The 18,638-nt window shown below is 35.3% G+C and overlaps 1 long non-coding RNA gene across 2 annotated transcripts in view; it reads left to right on the forward strand.

Annotated features, from left to right (window-relative positions):
* The first annotated feature begins 3,573 nt into the window (after positions 1–3,573).
* The window catches only part of LOC142358281 (uncharacterized), a 36,109-nt gene continuing 21,044 nt past the window's right edge, over positions 3,574–18,638 (forward strand). Inside the window, exons 1-2 of one of the 2 annotated variants that reach the window (XR_012761791.1) lie at positions 3,574–3,915; positions 16,296–16,653. This is a non-coding gene — a long non-coding RNA (uncharacterized LOC142358281). Of the gene's footprint in view, positions 3,916–16,127; positions 16,654–18,638 lie in introns of those variants that run through there. The other variant, XR_012761790.1, reaches the window with a different exon arrangement.

An 18,638-nucleotide genomic window follows, 5' to 3' on the forward strand; every position in this document is an offset into this window, starting at 1 on the left:
AATGCGGTGAAAAAAATATTTCACCTCATTTCACCGCATTTCTCACAAATATTCACCGCGAAATTCACAACAATTCTTACAAACATTCACCGCATTTGTTTTACAGCACTTACTTATATTCACAGGAAATATCATACAAGTAAGTGACAGGTGGCGCAGTGGAATAAGAATTGACGACATGCAGGAGGTAGGAGGTTTGAACCCGTGTATGAACGTCTCTTTTTTGTAAGAATACCGGGAATGCGGTGAAAATAAATAATTCACCGCAATTCACCGCTTTCACCGCAAATAGATGTAGGAAATACGCAGTGAATTATTTTTTCACCGTATTTCTTACAAAAATTTATCGCCAAACTTCGACCCAGGTCGCCCACTACAATCAGCGGCAGCTTAACTTAGCCAAATACTTTGTGGTAAAGACAACGAAAATTGCACATGCATAAATAAGCTTGGAATATAAAAATATGCTTTTATTAATTTTATTTTGGATAGTCAAAATTAAGTGTGAAAGTTAGTCGATTGAACTTAATGAACCCATTTGCCAGAAAACAAAAAAAAAACAAATCTCTTCAAATAATTCGAAATAGAACAGCTAAGCTCAAGGTGTGTTAAAACATAAATCTGATCTGTTCTCTATTCTCTCAATGTCACCCCCTCCCCGCTGAGTTGGCGCATAATATTTGTTACAAACAAGAGCACGTGCACGTGTCATATTTTAACAACGTTTTGCTATATTACAGCGTGCGCTATATAATTGGGGGTGACTAGCGTACTGGAATTTTCGGCCACATTAGTGAATCATTTTTAATTTTCTGTGTAAATATTAATGAAACTTGAGAAACTAGATAATTGAGAAATTTTCAAAAGATAGATGTTTTTTTATTGTAAACGCCGTCTGAGTTATATTGTGACTGATTTTGGCCCGACTCTTTTTACTCATTTCAGATAGCATTTTTAGTCACCTGTCAGTAATATGCCTTGAATATACCCAAAAAATATTCTGACTAAAAGTAAAACTTGAATTTTGTAAGAATTTTTAAGTGAAGTGATATTTCAAAGCCCCTTGGTTCTATAAAGGTTCGATCAAAAAAGAAAAAAAATACCATCATGGCGCTTCCTTTAGCATTCTGCGGCAGCTATGCATTCGTTTGTTTCTTTTTGAAACTATTGAGTAGTTTTCCAGAAAAAATAAATTCAATAGGTTATGGATGTTATTTTGTGCTTCTTGTTTTATTTAATTGATAACAGAAAAAACAAATGTAATTAGATTACAATCAAATCTGGCAATTTTTACGTGACAATAAAAGGGTTCAAATTCATGCGCAATTTACTCAAGTTTTTTTTAACCTTTGTAATTTTTTTTGACACCTTCCCTCTATTTGCATGTCAAAACGCTAAGCACTAAAACACGACAATTAGAGATTGTTACGGTTTGTGTTAGTTTTTTGAGCGTTTCACCACAAGTTACATTGGGGTCAGTTAAAAGTTTCTGAGAGTCATAAAAACATTAGCGATATGTAGTAATTGTATAAAATGTTTTGTGATCAGCTGCAAAATAGAGATATATAATTCAATATTAAAATTGAGTTCCAACCACAACAGGAAGACCATGATAATTATAATAAATTAAAGGTTTCTCTGATTTTTTTTAACAATCCCTTCTGACTTTTAACAAGCTCCTTCTCGTTGAAAAACACTAAGTTTAAACGATGTTTGTAATAATCTCTTTCTACATTTACTCTTCCAAATTTACCACTTGTTAATTTGAGCTCCTGATAGCTGTATGATTCTCTTCGGCTATATGATAAAATTGTATAACTTAATTTACTACCCTTAACAAAATTAGCATATCAACAAACTTAAAAATGTTTTCCTTTGTGATCGTTCAGTAGACCACTTGCTATTCAAGCATCACTCAATTTCTTACAATAATATATTCCGTAAATTTACTCTGAAGTTAATTTGGTCTGTGGAACATGATTGTGGATGCAATTGACAAGAAATTTTAAAACCCATTTAGCCCCTATACCAAAAGGTATATTTAAAAGTAATTTGTCTTTGGATCGCATCCCATTTCCTGTTCCTCGGACCATATTAAATTCAGCATTAATTTAAATGGAATTAGCAGTCAATATCGTAATCATTAAAATTTTTACTAAATACTTAATAGTAGTAGCTATTGCTTTTATACGAATTGTATTTATTTAGTACATATATATATATATATATATATATATATATATATATATATATATATATATATATATATATATATATATATGTGTGTGTGTGTGTGTGTCTGTGTATGTGAGTGTGTGCGTGTGTGTGTATGTGTGTGTGTATTTGCCCAAGATGAGGTTTACAATCCAATACAAATAGTGCCTGGAGAAAATTTGTCGACAACAGGCCAATTTGACTTCTAAAAACTGCGTTGGCCTTAGAGCTATCGGAGTCCTAGCGAAAATAGACCCATTGATGTTTGTAACTCAACGAAAAGAAAGTAGACGGTATTGGTGACTTTTGTTGAAAAGCGAAAAGTCATATTTTAAAATTTTTCTACGGGTTTAAGCCTCTTGTTTTTGTTCCCGTTGGCCAGTGCCAGGGTCTAGCCTTGAGTCTGTCCTGTTTGGCTCAGATTGACCAAATACTACTAGGTCCAAAAACTGTCATATCAAAGTATGTTCGGCTTAACTTCCGGACTGTAGGGTCTGGACCCCTATCCGTGACGCGAATCTGTCGGGACCAAGTCTGCTTTGTGTTGAGTTCCTCCTCAGGGGTATCCTGGGCATTGATATAGATCCCATTCTATCAGATCTAAAAGTGCCTTCAGCTTTTTTGGTCACTGGTCAAAATTTTGCTTTTTACGTGGCCACTGCATTGTTTCTCAAAGGAATTTACTCGGATTTATCACCCTTTTCCTGGGTGAGGCTATAAGTAAGTCATTTCCACGCGGTATCTACTATCTAAGATTTAATTTAGTTCTTAGCGGCGGCGTGGAAATGAGTCAATATTGTCAATTAGACCGAAAAGAAAAGAAGCCTAATTAACTAATAATTTCAGAATGTCCCTCTTGATAATAATTGCGGATTAAGAAGAGAATTAGATGTTTTACAATTACCCAGAGTACTGCTCTCAAAAGCAATGAAGTATTTGAACTTGGTCTCAAGTCATTACAAATAAAATTTGGACATTGAAACTGTAGGCTACGCACTCCAAATTGAGTAAGTGGGTCCCATACCAAACTCCAAGTACGAATCAGTACTGGGCACGTCTAAATGCATTTTTTATCAGTACTGATTCATTTCATTTTTTACGTAACAGTCGTGCGTTCAAACTGACTTTACAATTCTCAGATTTGGACCAATTGCAAAAATAAAGCTGCGTACTGTGATCGATCCCACAATCTCCAGCTCTATAGTCGTTTGTTCCGCTTACTGCGCCACAATAACTGTTGAAAGGTTCAATTTTGCGCCGTTAATATACGCTTGAAAGAAGCAATTTTCTGGAGAGACGTCTAGCAAAATATATTATTTGGGGGACTTGCATTTACAATTGCCCAGTACTGACTAACACTTGAAGTTCGGTACGGGTTTACATTTAACCGTGAATATTAGTTACAAATTTTATGCCTAAGACGAAATATGGCTTTTCGGACAATGGCTTGTATTTCAAAAGTTAAGCAATTTTTCATTTCAGGACAAAACGAACAAATGTTCTATTTCAAATAATCTCTGCGGCGGCAAACAACTAAAATTTTAAGCTGTAGTTTACTTTGTATTGACATTAAAGATTTAATGCTTAAATTGGCGTCGTTAATAACTAACTCAATTGCATAGATATCTAAGTTATTTGACAGAATATTTCATCAGAGTTCAGAAATCATATCTTTTGATGACGGCAGTCCGATAGTTTCAGGTTAGTCCTTTGTTACTGTTACAAAGTTAATATTTAATTTTGTTAGAGGATTTGTTCGGCGTCACAAGCGAAATCAATTATATCATTTCAAATGATAAGTTTTATTGAATTCTAACTTGAGTTTAGTGAATTTTTTTTTCATTGGCCGGAAATTGATAAATAATTTTTATATCTTTTAAATGTTTTTGGTGTCATTCGTCGCTGATTTTATTGAAAATCATCGTATGAGATTACTACAAATTTCCATTATGTGACATTCAGATTTTTATCTTTTATTGCTATTAAAACAAATCTATCGTGTAAAATTATAGTCAAAGGTAGCATTGGTAGAAGATCTGCGTTTGCATGCAAATGACGAATTTATCAATTCTTAGACCAAGGGGTGAACTTTTCTAACTTCAGATCACTTTTGAGGTCATCTCGCTAACATTCACAGCAAAAGTAAGTACGGTTCTGACATGAAAAAAGTTGCCTGCTTATGTAATATAATTTTGCGAATGTTTTCAAGATGCAGATCGTAATCTACATGCAAACCAGAGCTATAAATGTTCCAATTTCCTCATTTTAGAGCAAAGGCAATACTTTTTGTTCCGACCCCACTTGTGGGGGGGGGGGGAGGGGGAGGAACTATATACTCAAATAGGTTTTTTTTGTTCAGTCAACTTTGGCCGATCGATGTATTCATCGCAGAGAAGTGTGAGTGGTATCATTGAAAAGCTGGTCCAGCGTAGAATTCAAAATCAAAAAGATTTTTTCGATTTCGTTTTTTGAGGAGTTATCGAGGATTGAAGTTTTGTGTGAACACGGGATATTTGTTCACTTTTAGTGTAATTTTTCTTCAAATTAAGATATTTTCTATAAAAATAGTATTTCAAACTTAAATTTCTTGCCAAAAATTGAACCAATTTTGTGGTCCTAATAGACTAAAGGCGTTAAAAAAGACCAGTTCTGGTCTCATAGGGAGGTTCAATATCAAAAAAAAATCGAATTCTATTTCAGAGCTCTTTTTTTTATGAAAACTTTTCTACTTTTTTATTCATTTCAGGTCACCTAGAGACAAATCAGTTTTCATATCGGGGTTCCGTTAATGACAAACCTCATTTACAGTCGAATTTATTCCAGTGAACAAAAAAACCGTTTTCAAGGAATTGCTCATGTTGTTTTTTGGCTTCGACTCTGAGTTTTGTTATTTTTCTTTTTGAGAACTTACTAATTTTTTGAAGTCTTATAGCATGTGCTTTGAGAGAACAGCTATATATCAGCTATATTTGAGAGAACAGTCTTATATCTAGTGCTTTGAGAGAACAGCTAATAGCTGTTAAGACTTTTAAAAAATTTTTTCAAATTTTTTTTTGGAGTATTAACCAATCGTAAACTTATGATCGTGAACTGTAAGTCAGTCTCTGCGATGAAAGCCGCCTCCTCCATTCTGCTGTAACCAAATGGGATCTGGCTAGCATTTTTATCTTCTATTTCTTGGTTATATGACTTCAATGACACAAGATTTCAAAAAAATTTAAAATTTTTTTGGATATTTCCTTATTATTCGTTACTTTTGAAATCCTATCACATTATCCTAAAGCTGACAGCTCCTATTGGCCTAAAAAAATTTTCAGTTAATCACAGATAAAATATTCAGTGAAAGATTACGGTTTAAATAGCTTCGACCTTTTCTTCTCGCACTTTTTTACTGGATTCTTCTCGCACTTTTTTACTGGATTCTCGCACTTTTTTACTGGATTACGCTTTAAATAGCTTCGACCTTTTCTTCTCGCACTTTTTTACTGTCAAATTGATCATCTATGAATGAAAAACATCCTTATACTTCCATTGGGGGTATATTTGAGGGTATTTATTGAATTCAAAATCTATTGAATTTATTGGCTGTTAAGAATTTAAAGATTATTTTTTTGAAAATTTTCTTGAACATTAACCAATCTTAAAGTTTTCGTGAACTGTTAGTCAGTCTCAGTTTTGACATAACCGGTTTGCTTTCTACTGCAACGAAAATTGATCTCGTTAGAGGTCTTATCTTCTAACTTTTGGTTCAATGAATTCAGTGACAAAAGAATTCAAATTCTTTTAAAAAAAACTCGATTTTTTCGTATTATTGTTTACGTTTGAACTCTTATCATATTATCCAACTTTTATAAACCTTATCCAAATAATTTGTTTAATCCCATTGGCCTAAAGAAGACATTCAGTGGATCACAGATAATGTTTTCAGAGAAAAGCTAACGGTTTAAATGGCTTCGAAATTTTCTTCTCGCACTTTTCTAGTGAATTTTTGTTTTCGCCTGTTTTAGCTTTTGAGTTTAATGGCTATTAAAACATTAAACATAGTTTTTCGAAATTTTTTTTGAACATTAACCAATCCTGAACTTTTTTTCGTGAACTGTTAATCAGCCTTGGTACTTACAAGATCTATTTTGTCCCGCACAAACTAATCTGGTTAACGGCTTCATTTTCTACCTATTAGTTTAAAACTTCAATGCCACTAGTTTTCATATATAATTATTTTTTTGGTTTTCGGGTACTTTTTGTTATTTTTGGGTCCTTTTGAAATCTTATCACATTATCTTATTACTGATAGTTCCCATTGGATTAGGGAAGACGTTTAATGGATCATAGATAAAATTTTCAGAGAAGAGCTTATGATTAAAATTTCTTCGACACTTTCTTCTGGCACTTTTTTTACTGAATTTTTAGTTTTGCCTGATTTTGTTGTTGTTTTCATCGTCAATAACTTGTTGTAAGGTCAAATTAATGAAAAGGGAATGACAAACAAATTTGATGCTCCATGGAGGCATAATTTCTCGTATTTAGTGGATTCCGTTGAGAGCTTACGAATTTAATGGCGTGGATACTACGAGTTTTCTCAAAAGTTTCGTGGCTCTAATGTATTTGTTCAATTTTGATTTTTGAAATTATATTGCATAAAAAGATGAACCCCATTTCTGTTAAAAAAAGATTTTGAACATAGAAAGTTTTCAGTGAAAAGTTCATTTTGTAATGCCTTCGACACTTTTCTCGCTCAATTTTTTTCTTGAAATTGCTGTTTTTGCCTGTTTTTGTTTTTTAAGTAGTAGTAAAATGAGGACAAGTCTCTTAAGCTTGTAATTGAGGATTGATTTATTGATGTTATCCGAAGCAGTCAGTTCGTAGCCTTTAGTCTTAAAGTTTTTGATATATATTTTCAACTATTTTTCAAACTTTACATTTATTGTTGTTCTTTTCGTCAAATTGTAACTAATTTTCATCATGGATAGATCACATCCATTTTATTCTGTTTCAAAAATAACATATCTACTGACTTTATTTGTCACCGATGCTTTGTTTTTAGGACAATATGCGTTTTTATAAGCGTTTTTTGTATGCTCATTTTTTGCGTTTCTTTTTCTCTTCTTTCAGAGCAACCGCGTAGTAACAGATCCCAGTGGTTTTCAGATGTTGCCCAAATCAACTTATTTAATCTTTCACTATATTTCCTTCAATTGAATTATTAGAAATAGGAATTCATTTAAAAGTACATAATATTCAGATAATAGCTAATGATTTTAATGGTAGCAAATATTTTGTAATTTTTTAAGTTTTTCTTTAGTTCGTTTCTATGGCTTAGTCTACCCAAAGAAAGTTTCTTTTTGTTTGTTTTGTGATAACTTTTTAGTAATTTATCAGAGATTTTTTAGTTAAAAGCAAATGGTTTTCTAGACTTTTGAAATTTCTTGGTTTAATAAATGTTGATTAATTTTTGAATTTCGCCTCCTTGATCGTTGTCTTTGTTGACTTGCTACATAGTCTCATTAAGAAAACCTTCCATCCACAGTTAGGACAAAGTATATTCGAGTAGTTAAGGTTTTATCTGACTGCGTTTTGACGTTGTTACTAAGTGCTTTTAAGTTTAATTTTTCAGTTTTTGCCGTGAAACTTTTGTTTTTTCTAATTTTGTTGTTTGTTTTTTTTGCCTGGTAGTCTTTTTAATGTCAAATGTCATTGACGCTGTAGGAGGCAGGGCATTATGTAATTCAATTAGTAGAAAATTTGTGTAGCGATTGTTTTAAACTCAATGATCTTTTTTTGTTATCTCTGAATTTGGTTGACAATTAAGTCAAAATTGTAGATGAGCTTGGGTCAGAACATCATGTGCGAACGCACATTAACGAGCCGCCTTGTATCATATAGTCTTGAAATGCTAGCGAATGACACTTTTTTCGAAAGTTGCAAAACGGAAGTGCATCAAAATTGTATTTTGCTTCCTTAAACTACAATTAGAATTGCTTAACTCCAACTTTAATAAGTTTTTCATTTTCCAGTGTTTATGCGTTTCTATCAAATTGTTTCCAGAAATTTTAGTGTTTTCAGTAACATTGTCTCAGTGACGATGTTAAAAAAGTGCTGATAAGAGCCTATGCTAGATTCTGTCACGCGGCCATGTTATAAAACATTTCGAGAGATAAAATGAACTTTCTTCGAGTGAGAAACATGATCGATTTTAGGAGAAAACATGATAGAGTAGTAGCGTACTGCAATTTATGGGTCGAAGAGCAAATAAGAGTTTTTGCTTTCTTTCTATATTATATGAATTGAAGTTTAAGTTTTTTGTATGATATGAGAAAAATCTGCAGATTTTTCTAGAAAAATTATTCTTGTTCAAAGTTACTGTTTCTGTGTTATGATAGAGAAACTCCAGACCATTTTTTGTTCTAAAAATCAATTTGAATTGTGTATAGTTGTAAATTTTGTTGTGATTCAGCAATTGGACGAAGAGAAATATCTACTCAAAAATTTTTGCAATTTCATGTATAAATGAAATTGAGGTTGATAATTAGTCAGTATTTTTTGGTCCTTTCTTGTAGACAAATTTTACATTAGAATGTTTACGATTTGCAAGGAAAACAAATTTAAGTGTATTCAATAATAAGTATTCACAGGCGTGTATCATTTGCGTTCTTTCCTGTTTTCATGCGTCAATCTTTAGGAAAACATTGACTGATTCCACTGGTATACTGTTATTTAAACTGGTAACTACTTGCTGAATAGTTGTTGCTCGATTGTTCCTGCTTGCTTCAAGTTTATAGAACAAGATTTTTGTTTGTAAAGGTACACGAGACTTGCTTTTTTCAAAAGATTTTGCGAATGATAACTTAGGCTACTCTGCAACCAACTGATTTATTTGGCGATAAAATAGTGTCAATATTTTTTGTCTTGTTTTTTTAAACGCCACTGTTGCTTGGCGGTTTTGCTATTTTCTGATCTATTCCGTTTTGGCCCCCAGCGTTTTTTAATGACCCCAGTTACAAATTATATGTTGTTATGTAGAACGTTACTATGTAAAAAAATAGGACGTACGCCTGGGGGTCTGTTATATCTTTTATTACTGAATAAGTTAGGATTCGCGATGCGAATGCTTTGTCTTACGAATTGAGTAGTAAGTGCTAGTCACATACACAATTACTTGTGTAGCGTGAATTATGTTTATTGGAAACGCGACGCGGATCCACTACTAAGATTAACTTAGGATTATGAAGAGCAAATGCAGAGTAACTTGAATTCAGATTGATTAACTGAGATTATGATTACTAGTAATAAATCGATATGAACAAAATATGAAATAATTTAGTAGACTATCGGGAATATTAGTATAGGTGAATAAATAGAAGTCATAACTTTTAGTTTATAAAACACATGATATAATTATATATATAGAGGGTAAATAATTTAGTACACATAAAGGTTTCGATATATATTTAGGTATCCATATGTATCACATTTCCCTCGTGACAAAAAAAAATTTTAATGTATTTACAATTTTTAGTATCTGCACAAAACATGAAATTGAATGAGACGAACATAATTTAACTTAAAATGTAGAAGTACTACTATTGTTAAATAATGGTGTAAATGTGAAACAAATACGCGTCATAATTTAAGCGTGTGAAATGAATACATTGTACTGAATTATTTAAATGCACAAACAGAAATAAATGGATTCGCAGGGCGAATACTGAAAGAATTAAAAGCTAACAAATGAAAAAGAATTGTAATGAATTCAAAGTAAAATTAACATTATTTTTGGATCAGCAGAGCGGGAACAAGACTAAATAAATGAATGCAGTTTAAAATAGTTTTACTAAGTTTTTGAATTTAAATTTCATTTTCAGCATCCCACACCGACATTTCTCGTTCTTGCTCATATTCGAAATATCGAACTCTGGGATCCGGTGGTGACACTTGTCCCAATTGTAAGTCGGGTCTGGGAGATGACGGGATTCGAGATTGTTCTGCCGTTTGTATGAGGGCTACCACCGAATCGGACTTCTTTGTTTGTTTCTTCTCTTTTTTATTCTTGCGCTTCTTTGGCTGAGTAGAACTTGTTGAAGCTAGAGAGCTTGTAGGGGAGATGTCAGCATCTGTGAAGCCGTAGAATTGGGGCCGATTGCGCTTGCGGCCTTTTGTTTGGTCGTCCTTTGTTTGTGCGGGGGGTACTTGTGGTGTAGGTGTAGGTGGGGCCGGTACAATTGAAATAAGAGGCTGGTTTTGAGTTGAGACGTCTTCTTGTATATCAGCTGTGGGAAGAGTAAGGCGTCTTTCAAATTGTGGTTTATTCGGTTTGCGGACTGTTAATGCACGCGAGACATTTGAATTCACAGAGGATACTACTGATGTAGTATCACGTTGGCGATGTCTGATCTTGATTTCGCCCCTCTTTTGTTTCTTAAGATCGTTACTATGCTTCGCGATTTTGAACTCTGTGGTTTTTTCGTACGGGGCAGGGCGTCTTTGGGCGTATACCCACAGGTTGGTGGATCGTTCTGCTTTAGTCCCAAATTTTGCGAGATCACTATCTCGGACTTTCACTGGAGTTCTGCCAGGCTCGTTAATTATCGTCGTTGTTGGTGACGATTTGGTGACGAAGGATCCAGGTTTTAGCACTTCGTACAGGCCCGCCAGTTGTCGTTTTGCTCTTTTCTTTTGCGGTAATTTGCGAGCCAGTTTGAGGTTAAGGGACTGTTCGGTCCTGGGGATAGGGTCTGTGATTTGTGGATGCGTTATAAAGCGGGACTCTTTGATGTCTGACTCCCGATAGCGTTGTCCTGCGTCTAGGGAGGCCTGGCACATCTTATGCTCTATCTCAGTGTCACTTCTGTTGGCACTGATCCATCCATTTTCGTCGAGCAAATCCTCCGCAGAAACTGTCTCAGCATCTAAATAGTGATTAACAATTTTTTCATAAGTTAGATTTTTACTTGATGGAAGTGTGCTAATATTCCGTAAGGGAGTATTTGCAGGGCGACCGAAATGAGCTTCAAAAGGTGTTATCTTTGTTGTTTTCTGTTTAGTTAATCGTATATCAGAGACTATTTGTTTTATTGCTTTAGCTGTAGAGAATGTATCTTTATTTTCGGCTTTCATGCAGGCTAAACGTCTTTTAATTGTTTGGATCATTCGCTCCACCAATCCAATAGCTCTAAGATCACCAACCGGAGCGTCGAGAATGTCGATATTATTTTCGTTAAAATAAATTGTAACTTGTTTACCTACAAGATAAGTTGCTTGATCTAAGCGTATCGTTCGCGGGATTCCATGAGTATATGCATAATCACGAAGAAATTTTACTACGTTTACCCCATTAGCATTTTCGAATATTCTAACAGTTGGATATTTTGAATAACGGTCAATACATGTTAAGAAGTAAATATCTTTGTCTTTATCATTAATTATCGGACCCCCAAAATCAATCTGTATTTCTTCATTTGGTTCTTGACAAGCTTTGTGTGGATGCCATTTAGATTTTGGTATAATAGGTTTCAAATTCTTACCAATATCCGTACACGGGGCGCAATCGGATGTTTTTGCTAAAATTTCCCTATGCATGTAGGGCCACCATGCATATTGAGAGAGAGATATCATCCCCCAACTACCCGGGTGTGTCATATGAATGGATTCAAGCACCGCCTCCTTGATTGAATTCGGGATGGCCACACGTTGGTCAACACACAGACACCCAGATTTTACGTGTAGATCCTTCCAGAAGGAGTGGATGTATGTGCTCACTTCTTTACAGCGGGCTTCGTCATCCTGCATTACACAATCGCGGATCTCTTTCAGCACCGCGTCTTTGCTTGTGAGTACCGCTAGGAAGGATTTGGTGAATAGTTGGTTTAGGTTGTTTTCGAATACCTCTTCCCGTGAAAGTTCAATGTCATAGTCCTCTGGTGATGATGATGCTTGGGTGTTGCTGGGTCCGGCTCTGGTAGATGAAATGGGGGTGGATTGGGTGCGAAATGTCACTCTTGGGGTTTGTGGTGAAGTTGATGGGTTGCTTTGTGATGCCTCTTTTGCTGACATGTTGATATGGAGTACTTGTTGCGTGGAGCTAGCTATCAAATTGCAATTAGAATTTTGCGACTGGATTCGTGCTGCGGGTGTGGTATCAGATTGAAGCAGTTGATTTGCACGGCAATTAAAGTTAGAAATGAATTCAGAATTGTAATTGTTTACTTGTGCTCGAGGAATGAATGAATTAATTGAGGCATTCGAATTATGCGCGCTAATTTTAGCAGGTTTGCAAGAGTGGACTCGCGTCGGATGTACTTGTTGCTTATAATTACTAGTTATGTGCTGCTTTTGGAAAAGAATTTTATTTGTGTTACTAAATAAAGATGTAATCGCGTCGCGAATACGGGAAATTGTTGCTACCATAAATTCCTCATCATATTGATTGACACTTTTAGCGTTCTGATTTGGTTGGCGCGAAATATAATCAACTAAGCCCATTCGGGTACCAGGAATATGTTCAATATTGAAATCAAATGGTAACAAGCGGTCAATCCATCGTGTTAATCTACTGTTGTAAGATTTATTAGAGCGGTGTAATTTTAAGACGGAAAGAAGTGCTTTATGATCGGTTAAAACTGTGAAGGTTTTCCCAAATAAATAATATTTAAAATATTCAATGGCCCAAACCACCCCAAGTAATTCGAGTTCATTTACACTATAACGTTCTTCATTGCTATTAAGAACACGAGATGCGAAAGCTATTGTTTTCCACCCTTCGCAATCTAATTGTTCGAGTGCAGCGCCTAAACCTTGGCGAGATGCATCACATTTGATGCGCGTTTCCAGTGTTGGATTAAAATGAGTATTTTCCGTAGCGTTTGCAATAACAGTTTTGATATGTTCAAAATGTGATTGGTGATTCTCATTCCAAATAAATTTTTCGTTTTTCTTTAATAAGGGTCGGAGAGGTTGACATATTTTGGCAAGATTAGGTATGAATTTGCTTAGGTGATGAACACTACCTAGAAATGACCGTAATTGTTTCAATGTTTTTGGGACTTTAATTTCCGCAATTGCCGCTGTTTTAGATTCGATAGGTTTAACACCACTTTGTGAAAATGTAAAACCAAGCCAATTTATTTGATGTTTTGCGAAGTGGCATTTACTTAAGTTAACTCTAAGGTTGTCTGCTTCAAGTTTTTGGAGACATTTGTATACGTATTTGAGGTGCGATTCCTGGGTGCCTTTGCTGACTACGATTATGTCATCCAGAAAACAGTATGTGTTAGTCAGCCCAACCAATGTGTAATCCATTGCCTTTTGAAACTCGGCCGGCATATCTGTAAGGCCATAAAATCCCGTTTTAAAACGATACGTACCCGTTGCTTTGCCGCAAATGATGTTAAAATTACAGTGACGTGCCGTATCGGGATGTAACTTTAATTGACTATAGGCGTATTTTAGATCGATTGTTGAAAAATATACGTTATCTCCCAGATTTGAGTTATTAATATGTTGTGAAATTGAATCAATGAGGCTATCTATGTTTGGCATTTGATACTTGTTTTTGTGGATTGCTTTGTTTAATATTTTCGAATCAAGAGCTAATTTTACAGATTTGTCCTTTTTGACCGTAATTACAATAGGAGAAATGAAGTTTTTATCCGAACATTCTTGTAATTTTTCAATGTGTCCTTGTTCAGAAAGTTTCTTTAGTTCTGCGGATACTTTGTCCAATAAATTTATAGGGACACGTCGGCCTTTTTGATGTGATGGGGTATAACGTTTGTGGAATTTTGAACGAACTGTATGTACTTTAGACTTACCAATTCTGGAGATTAAGTCGGGGTAATCAATAGCAATCTGTTTTTTGATTGGGCAATATTCTTGATCTACCTGATTGATTGTTACTTGATTACTTGATTGATGAATTGAAATTCCAAGAGCTGGAAACAGATCTCCACCCAATAGAGAGCGATGTCCGTCCGCCACTACTTGAATTTCAATTGGATTCGCGTACCAATTGCTGCTTTGAATGGAAGTTTGGAGGATGCCCACCGTGTGAATAGGTTCATTTGAAAATGTTTTTAGTTGTTTAGGATTCGCTTCGCGTATCCACTTTGATTTTGGATCATGGGAAATGATTGAGTTCGCCAAGGATTCATTGATTATTGTACATACGCTGCCCGAATCCACCAAAACCTTTGTTGATGTATTGCCGAGAGTTACAGGAAGTTTGGTTGCGTCCACCGAAGTTGTAGAATCCGATGAAGATATGACTGCTACACAGTTATCTTCATCTGAAGAATAGTTTGATTCCAAATCCGGATCAAAATTGGCCGAAATTTGATTGACATCTTCATTTTGATCGTCTTTTTCTACGTTATTGACTCGCGGTCTAGGTTTTGGGTACGAATTGGGATCTTTAGGTTTGCGACAGACCTTTGCGAAGTGGTTCTCAATACCGCAGTTATTGCATTTTTTTCCCCGAGCGGGACATTTGTTGCGATGGTCGGAGGTCCAGTTAGATCCACAGAAATGACAGGTTGTAGACTTTTTTCGTGCGGTAGTATTCATATTGGAGAATGGGGTAGCATTTGCGATACGTGTCCGTTGTACTTGGTTAACCGTTGACTGTGGTTCAGTTTTGCTTGCGTTCATTTTTAGTTGGTTGAGTGTACCCATCTCAATAATAATTGCTATTGCCAATGCTTTTTCGGGGTCTACTGTTTCCTTAAGAAGTTCCTTCTGAATGTCTTCATTTTGCATATTCGCGATAAAGACATCCCGGATGATAGTGTCCCCTTTATCTCCTAGGTCACAGTTTTCCGAAAGTTCTTTGAGATGTCCATAGAATTTCTCAATAGGTTCTCCCTTTTGTTGTTTTCTTGTGAGGAAGAGATATCTATCGAAGGTTATATTATGGATCCGAATAAAGGTTGTATTCAGAACGTCCCAAAGGTCCTTCGTCGAGATTGTTTCGAGGTAATGGTTGAATTTTTTGAGTTGAATACGCGGCGCCCCTCCATGCCTAAGCTCAAGTACATCAGAGAGGATGCTTTTCGATCACATAACTTCCATGGTTTATCACCACAAAGTACGACGATTGTCATGACACGTTGACACTGGTTTTTCCACGCTGTTTTTGCCTGCTCATTACGGGTACGTCGGTCTCGTTCTGATTGCGCCGTCGGGTTGTCCACTGCATCCTCATATGCTGGTTCAGGAGGCAGGAGCACATGTTCAGGAGGGTCTACCAAGAGAAGATCCACTTCAATTCCTTCTCTAGCGAGGATTGCGAGTTTCAATTGTATTCTCCAAAACTCCCAGCGAATTGGGGGTTCTAGTGTCGCCTTTTCCCAAAAGGGTTGAATTCCAAGTGGGGATTTGCCGCTGTCCTATCCTGCTGACTGCGCCATGTTATATCTTTTATTACTGAATAAGTTAGGATTCGCGATGCGAATGCTTTGTCTTACGAATTGAGTAGTAAGTGCTAGTCAAATACACAATTACTTGTGTAGCGTGAATTATGTTTATTGGAAACGCGACGCGGATCCACTACTAAGATTAACTTAGGATTATGAAGAGCAAATGCAGAGTAACTTGAATTCAGATTGATTAACTGAGATTATGATTACTAGTAATAAATCGATATGAACAAAATATGAAATATTTAGTAGACTATCGGGAATATTAGTATAGGTGAATAATTAGAAGTCATAACTTTTAGTTTATAAAACACATGATATAATTATATATATAGAGGGTAAATAATTTAGTACACATAAAGGTTTCGATATATATTTAGGTATCCATATGTATCACAGGGTCATAAAAGAATTATGCTCACTAAGCTGGGAGGCCGAAACAGAATAGATCCTTTTTTCTACAATGTTGGTATTCGATTCACAAGATTGCGTCACTTTAAGAGTCTCATTGTCTCAAAATAATTTAAAGTGATTGATCAAATGAGGTGACTTGCGATAAGAAGTTAAAGTTTTTTCATCAATTATTGCTCTTTTCTTCAATTGATTCATATTTCATTAAAAGTAGAATTCAAGTTGAACACGTTTTGAAAACTATTTACATCTTAATTATAGTTACAGAGTTGGCGTTAAAACCAAAGTTATCCAGACTGCCAGAAAAATTACCCCGAACAATTAATTGCCTGATATTGAAGTCAGAATGGTTTCAACTGACATATTGGAAATCGACAACATTTCTTCGAGCAAAGTTATTTGGAAACAGAAGAAATATTATGGCCTGTTTGCGTCCTTAATTGGTGGGATATTTTACGCAGTTTCTATTTTGATATTCAAATTAAGCAAGACATCAACTGGAGATACAGGATTTATAGTTGGACTTTGTGGCTCTCTTTACTGCGTGGCTTTGGTCTGTCTCAACCCCAAAAGTCTTCCTAGTACAAACAAAGGCAACTGTTTCTAGCAAATATCAAAGGTAATAAACAGGAACTATCTCCCCAGTGCTTTGTGGGTATCAATTATTTAAGCTCACCGACGCACGTGCAGTTTAATAAATAGTAAAGTGCGATGTAACCATACAAAATCGGTAGCATTTGGGGTGGGGACGCAAAGAAAACATATGCAGTAAGTAAAGAACGTGGTTGTGCAAATTTGATAAAGCATGCCCCATAACCCACGTCGAGAAATCTTCGGTTTTTAAACATAAGAAATTGTCTGTATCGTCGTTTTTCTCGCCAAAAACGACAAAAGTTTCTACAATTTTTTAGTCGGCATCATCGTTCTCGTTCGGTATTTGACATACGACAGATTCGGTATTGTCGTTTTTAAACGTAAGACAGGTTGGGTAGCGTCGACTTTAAACGTAAGACAGATTCGGTTCGTTGTTTTTAAATGTATGACACATTGGGTAGTTTCGCTTTTAAACATAAAACGGATTCGGTTTCGTCGTTTTTTTCGAACGTAAGAGAGATTCGATATCCTCGTTTGTTGAACGTAAGAGAGATTAGAATATGTAGAAATGTCATGAAAATTTATCTATTGGCTTTTAACCGCAGACCAGTCCGGCAGACCGGACGAAAATAGTCGGCATGTTCGGCTTCAAAAACAACCAACCGCCAAAAACGCGTTTGCTTGTGAATCACACGAAAGTAGGTGAAAACTCAGGGAGTGCAATCTAATCAGCAGAACTCTCTTCAATGTTCAAAAAGTACGCAACATTTTTGAATTCAAAAATTAACCAAGAAAATTATATTGGTTCAAATAATTTTGAGAACGAACTAATGAAGTTATTTCAAAAAGTTTACACATTGTTATTGAATTTTTCTCTAAGAACTACCTATGAAATTTTTGCAAAAAGAACAGTATCAAAATGTTTGACTACATTAAAAACAAAAAAATCAAATTTTCCTATGGAAAAAAAAGATAAATTTCTTACATCTAAAACGAACATACCGTCGACCTCTCTTACGTTTAAATACTGAACATACCGATAATCTCTGACGTTCAAATGCCAAACATAGTGAATCTTTTGAAACCGAACATACCGAATCTCTCTTGAATCCAAAAACGACAATACAGAATCTTGCGTTCGAAACCTAAAATGTCGATCAAAACGAACGTATCGGCACTTGCTTACGTTTTAAACCGAACATACCGGAATTCTTAAAATTTTTTATCGTTTTTGTTTGGTCTTCTGACCCAGGAAACGGGCTGCATAGCTCGTTTCCGAGTGCAAAAATAGCACGAACGTATGGGAAGCGAGAAATTAGCGGTTCTTTCCCCATTATAGCCCCCCCAGCTTTGTGGTCAGATAACCTAGAGCCCCCAATCATAGTAGTTATACCAAAATGGAGAGCGGGGGGCTATAATTTCAGGGGGGCTATTATGGGAAATACCCAACTTATCTATAATACATGGCCTCTAGCTGCTCCAATTGTTGATCTTAAGCGTAGAAAATCGTTTCTACGTTCGGATGTTAATTTTGGTTTCTTTGGTTTGTTAATAATTTTGCTTTTTAAATGTAAGAAGCCTATGTGTATCTTTTTTTTGCTTCTTTTAGACAATGTTTGGAGCAATTTTTTGCTTGATGACTCTTTTGACCCTATGACATTTCGCAATCAGAAAAAAACGGCATAAACTGGTAAAACCTAAAATTTATTGAAATTTGAATTTTCGGATTTTGGCCAGGTAATGTAAGTTGCTTAGATTTATTGAAAAAATAATATTACAGTGAAACTTTTTCATTGAAAGGAAACGGTTCCAAAATATCAGCTCTCGCATCAGCAGCTTCTAAACGATTTCAGCTTGAAAAATCCACAAATAGAAGGGTAAGCTCGTCAGAGAACCTAAATCAAATATTTTCGTGGACAGATATCGCAATTGTTTTGTTTGTTATAACTTTTTTCATATCAGGCGCTGTTCAGCTTTACTTTACAGCTCTTAACTTTGTATCAGTAGGCG

Source organism: Convolutriloba macropyga, unplaced genomic scaffold (genome assembly GCF_964194025.1).
Source record: "Convolutriloba macropyga unplaced genomic scaffold, txConMacr16.3 SCAFFOLD_1190, whole genome shotgun sequence".
NCBI lineage: Eukaryota > Metazoa > Xenacoelomorpha > Acoela > Convolutidae > Convolutriloba > Convolutriloba macropyga.